This window comes from Ursus americanus, chromosome 32 (genome assembly GCF_024610735.1).
Source record: "Ursus americanus isolate L20-20 chromosome 32, mUrsAme1.1.p, whole genome shotgun sequence".
NCBI classification, from domain to species: domain Eukaryota; kingdom Metazoa; phylum Chordata; class Mammalia; order Carnivora; family Ursidae; genus Ursus; species Ursus americanus.
This window is the reverse complement of record NC_142158.1, coordinates 24,165,047-24,171,016: the sequence shown is the minus strand read 5'-3', so window position 1 is coordinate 24,171,016 and position 5,970 is coordinate 24,165,047. Positions and strand designations below refer to the sequence as shown.

The 5,970-nt window shown below is 46.4% G+C and overlaps 1 pseudogene; it reads right to left on the bottom strand.

Moving 5' to 3' along the window:
• Positions 1-212: 212 nt before the first annotated feature.
• On the bottom strand, positions 213-2,303 carry LOC123791068 (large ribosomal subunit protein uL18 pseudogene; annotated as a pseudogene).
• Between the last annotated feature and the right edge of the window lie 3,667 nt (positions 2,304-5,970).

The following is a 5,970-nucleotide window of genomic DNA, read 5'->3' as shown; positions in this document are numbered from 1 at the left end:
TTTCTCATTTTTCTCTTGTTTTGAAACTATTTGTTTTGTTTTGCTTTTATGAAGGCTTCCGCTTCCTTCTTTTCTTTCTTCCTTTCCTTTTTTTTTCTTTTTCTTTCTTTCTTTCTCTTTCTCCTTCCTTCCTTCCCTCCCCCTCCCTCTTCCTTCCTTCCCTCCCCCTCCCTTCCTTCTTTCCTTCCTTCCTTCCTTCCTTCCTTCCTTCCTTCCTTCCTTCCTTCCTTCTTTAGCTGCCTGGCCAATAAGTTTGTCTTTACCTGAAAAACTCTCACAGAAAATTGTGGTTTGGCTTAGCTCTCAGGAACTGGCTCTGAGTTGGTTTGCCCTCTTCTGAGTTACATGATTTCTCTACTGAGCAAGAGAGATTTTGAAACAGTTATGTCCCTTCTTTTGAAGTTCTTTCTTAGGCTTCTTCTTATAAATTGGATTCTCCCATACAGTAGTAGGAGTTTTCTTGGACATCTCTCCTGTCATGTCTGGAATTTATGTTGTTCTTTACGGAGCAAGAGAATTGTTTCCGGTAAGCATCTCTCTTCCCTTCCATGAGGTAACACACGTCGTCTGCAATGATCTGACCCACGGTGTGCCTCCAGTGTATGTCTGCGTTGAATTCGTTCCTTTTGGAATCACAACCAGGGACTCATATGGTTCTGAGAGGGCCCCCAAAACTATTTCCAGTGGTCGTTTTGACAAGACTTGCATTCAAATAGCACGTGGAAGCACCCGGCTGACAATACTTTCCTCTTCATATTTGTGTCTGGTCACCCCCACTCGGCCTTTGTAGATCTTGTCTCTGCCAAACCTACTGAGAAGCCCGCAGGCCAGCAGCAGGTTGGTACAATATGGGGCAGCACGCTCTGTCAGGCCGGTCTTCACTCCACACTCTGGAAGCTCATGAGCCTTCGCTGCGTAGACTACCATATCCCCTTCTGTACGGACATGAACAATCTGACAAATAACCTCTCTGTTGGTTACATGACTGTTTGGGGTATATTGTACTTCTTTTTGTCCTGGATTAGTAAGTGTTTCTGAGCACAGGAATCAGTTTTATCCTCTTGTTTTCTTCTAAATTTCACTTGGTATCTCTTACAGTGGGACTTATTCTTGATACCTTTAATACAGACCCATGTCCACGGCTTGCCGCAGATCTCTTTTTTGGAGGTTTTTAAACTTATTCCACTGTATTTCTAATTTAGTATTTATTTCTTCTATTATATTTTTAGATTCAAAGAGCTCTTTAAATCTGCTGAGTGTTCCTTTTTAAGGGCACGCTGTTCTTGATCTGTTTTCATGGATATAATATTCTCTCTTATTTCTCTGAGGGTTGGTTGGTTTGCTTATTCTTTACATTTTCTTCTGGTCCCTTCATGGTCTCTTCCCTCTGTGATGTTTATTAATTTTGAACTTTGCCTTTTATGTTAGATATTTCCTACAAATACCCGTTACTCCTTGGATGCTGTAAAGAGCTCATGGCAGCCCAGAGAGTATGGGTGGGATTTGCAACTGATGGGATTCACTGATCAGGGGTCGGGTCTCCCTCCCCCATAGTATCTGCAGGAGTTTTCTATCGAAGCAGCAACAAACGACCACAAACTCAGCCCCCCGAAAACAACACATTTTATCTTCCAGCTCTGGAGGTCAGAAGTTTGGTACAGTCTCGCTGGGCTAAAACTAGGGTTTGGGGAGGGCTGGCTGCATGCCTTTCTGGAGCCTCTCAGGAAGGATTCCTTTTCTTCCTTTTCCCAGCTTCTAGAAGCCACTCCTCCTCTTGGTGTTTTGGCTCCCTTCCTCCATCTTCGAAGCCATCAGCAGTGGGTCGGCTCCTTTCCCGGCACATATCTCTGACCTCGTCTGCCTCTGTCTTCTGTTCGGAACCCTGGCGATCACGTTGGGTGCACCTGGATGACCCAGGACGCTCTCCGTAGGTCAAAGGCAGCTGATTAGCAATCTCCGCTCCATCTGCCCCGTCACTCTGCCGTGCCGTGTAACCTAACATAGTCACAGGTTTCAGGGATTAGGACGCGGACACTATTCTGCTTATCACGGTTACCGCGTAGCTGTAGATACTTTCTCTTGGGCAGATCAGTTCGCCAAGGAAGCCTCCGCTCTCCTGCCGGTGCACTTGCAAGCCGGGCTGCGAGCATTCTAGGAGCAAGCGTACAACGGGGCTGCTGGTGCCACGGCCGGGTGTGCAGACACCTCTCCCCCCCAGGCTCCCCGGCTGCCGTATGTCACAGGTGCCCTCAGCTGGGCCCCGGGGTCCCAAGTCCAGGATCTTCTTGCTCACCCTCTTCTGAACATAAACCTCCTGTCTTGTACTGGGGGGGGGGGGGGGGGGGGGGAAGGGACGCTGTAGGAGGTCTCGGGGCGCTACCACTTCCACAGACTTTGAACCCTCGTCCCGGTTCCCGTGCTGCCCACACCCCCGCAGAGGCAGCTGGTGCCACTACTGCTGAGACTCTCCAGACTTCCGTGGCTCCATTCATCCGGGCTGCTGGCTTCACATCTCCTAGGCGCTTGCCATCAGCTCTGTCTTGCCCTCCTAAGTCAGTGCTCGCCCATCCATCTGCTCTCTGCCTTTCAAAATATTGCTATTTCCTCTTTTGTTCTCCAAGTCCTTATTGATGGGTGCTTTTTCTTTCTCTTCCTGTCATCTTAGTGGGAGTTTGAGAGGGATTGGAGGTACAGTCATTTTTTTTTTTTTTTAATCTGCCATGTTTAACTAGAAGTCCCTATGGTTTGTTTTTTTTTTAGGAGCATTAAGTAATTGTGAAACCAATTATGTTCTTTGTTTTCTGCATGACAGTCAGTTTCTATTAGTTTTCATTAAACACCAGTGACAAGAGTTCAGAAATTTTTGTATTCCCTGTGAAGGGAAAAAAAAAAAATAATGCAGTGAAGGTGGCAATCACCATGGGGCAATCTCAAAATAGGAATGTCAAAACAGGCTTCTCCGCCTGGGCCGGAGCTGGTACTCAACAGGGCATTTGTATGAAGTGCATGATGCCTTCAACGTCCTCCCAGAATGGTGCAGGCCCGAGCTTTCATCCCGGCGTCTGAGCACAGGCCCGTGCCTATTGAGCTGGGGCTGAATAAATACTCGGTGAATTCATGAGCTGTTTTTCCCCGTCAGAGCTGGGAAAGCAAGCTCACTTCCCATTCTAGATGTCGAAAATGAAACGTGAAAGCACCACATCCGAATCGATTTCCATGAAGGTGAAATATGGAACTCCCTGGAATCATCAGCTAGCACTTTGCTATTTTAGGCCCTAGTGATGCTAGAAGTCACAGGAGATCAGCTAAATTATGCATCCACGATGTGGATTTCATCACCTCCGAGTTATCTTTCATTCAAAGGGCATTCTCTCTCCTTCTCCCCCGGAAGCATGGGATTTCTGGTAACTTCTGTCCCAGGAATGAAAGTTTGGCCGAATCCATGCTGACCGTGCAGGTGGGGGGTGGGCACCTCAGCCAGCTGGAGGTAGACTGGTGGCTACAATTCAGTTTCTTTCCCTTAGCCCTGTGGCTCTTTTCACAAGTATGTGCTGTTTCTTTTTGGTGCCGGCGGTCCGTTCCGTGTGCATGTCTGGAAGAGGTGTGGAGAGCTAGTGCTGGGTGACCAGGGGCCTTCAGGCATCTAGCACTTTGCTCAGACCCGTGGCCAACACATCTCCTTGAAGGCTCCAAATGAGGTCGTCGGCTGCTCTCAGCAGACTCCTCCTAGCCCTGGGTAATGTCTCCACTGGGCTGGGGTTTGCTGACGTCTAAGAGCAGCAGCTGCATCCAGCATCACTGTGACACAGAGACTCGGTTGTGTTAGCAAGGTCTCCTTCTGCTCGGCAATGCTACTAATTAGCTGTTAACACATGACATCCCCCTCCACACACCTCAGTGCAAAGAACAGCCAGTTCAACCCATGCATGAAAAGCTGACAACAAAAGTGAGAGTGAGCGGTGAGGATACGTTTTGTTCCTCCAGAGCACAAAAAAATCATCATCATCATTTGATAAACTGTATATAGTAGTGCTTTGTTGTGCCATATTTATGATGCCAAACGTGGGGCCGCAGCTGGAAGGCTGGTGGCTGAGAAAACAGAAGGGGAGGAAAAATATTTTTTTAATCTGTTCTGCAAAGATATGAAAGGAATGGAAGAAATACTTATTAAAACCTCAACGAGCTTTGTGACCTTGGGCACAATCTTGCTTCTCTTAAGACCTCTAAGTTTCTCATTTATAAACGAGGGAACTGGATTACTTATATATTGAACTAAGAGGTTTCTTTCAATGTTAAAAACCTGAGATTCTAAGCTGGGCCACTTTCCCTGAAGAGAATCTGTGAAAAAGCACATCCCATTACATTAGGATTTGTCAGAGCCAACTCGGATTTAGCACCCTTATACACATACAGGTGTCAGAAATTGGTAACAAGTAAGAAATATGCTGAAAGCTTTAATAGAAAGGGACAATGCACTGTTTCATTTTTTTGTTGGTTTTTTTTTTTAATAGCAATGTTATTGTTTGAAGAGCTCTGTGCTTTGGGAAATTGCCATCTAGTACCAAAGGACATGTTAGTCTTTCTTTCTTTCTTTCTTCTTTCTTTCTTTCTTTCTTTCTTTCTTTCTTTCTTTCTTTCTTTCTTTTCTTCTTCTTCTTCTTCTTCTTCTTCTTCTTCTTCTTCTTCTTCTTTCTTTTAAGATTTATTTCTTTATTTGAGAGGGAGGGAAGGGCAGACAGAGAGGGAGAGAGGGTCCTAAGCAGATTCCCCGCTGAGTGCGGAGCCCGACGCAGGGCTCCATCTCACAACCCAGAGATCATGACCTGAGCCGAAACCAAGTGTCAGATGCTCAACCCACTGAGCCACCCAGGTGCCCTCATATTAATTTTTTTCATTTCATTATCCCAAGCACAACTTTGTAAACTGTCACTGACCAGCCCACCTGTCAGCTCCAGACCTGGAGATTTCCAGACCCTGTGGAAAGACATCGGTGTTGCCTGGCACTGCTCTTCCTTCTTATCTCACGCAAAAACCATTTCTTTTTTTTTTTTTTTAAAGATTTTATTTATTTATTTGACAGAGATAGAGACAGCCAGCAAGAGAGGGAACACAGCAGGGGGAGTGGGAGAGGAAGAAGCAGGCTCATAGCGGAGGAGCCTGATGTGGGGCTCGATCCCATAACGCTGGGATCACGCCCTGAGCCGAAGGCAGACGCTTAACCGCTGTGCCACCCAGGCGCCCCCAAAAACCATTTCTTATGGTCGGAGAGACACACAATGTGAAAGAATGTTTTTTTAAACAGATCTTTCGAAAGCTAAAGTTCTCCCTGTGGGTGATAGATGAAAGCGCGATGTTTGGTTACCCATGACCCTACAGCAGAGTGGTAGGAATATTCCATCCCACTTCCCCCCCTTTCCCATGGCACAGCCGATATTCCTGATGGACAGGGGATGAAGGGGGCTGACAAAATGGTGCTGAGGGGAGAGAACTGGCCTAGGAGCCTCCAGGAGAGCTCAAAGCCTGATCCTGTGATTAGCCAAGTAGGTGGGGGGTTTTGGGTGAATCACTCTCCTGTCTGGACCTCGGTTTCTCTCCTGGAACGTAATGCCCATGTCACTGCATTGTTGGCAAGAATTTCCTTGAGAAGTTTGCTCTGTGGAATAACATCAGACTGGGATTTTTTTGCTCTCTTCTTTCAAACTCCTGGGAATAGCTTAAATAAGGAGGTATTATTACTAAAATTTTATTTTAATATGTTAGTTGCCATAAACAAAAATTAGTTCCGTAGTAGAGGAATGAAGGTACCATGTGACCAAATTCTACATCTCGTACGTTCTGAAGCCAGCTACTGATAGCCTGAAAGGCCAGTATGCATTACATTCCGTGTTCCTTAGCACTTTATGGTTTTCGTCTTGCTCACGCTTCAGTGGTCTGGTACTTCTTGCCCTTCCAGACTGTTTGACCTGCATC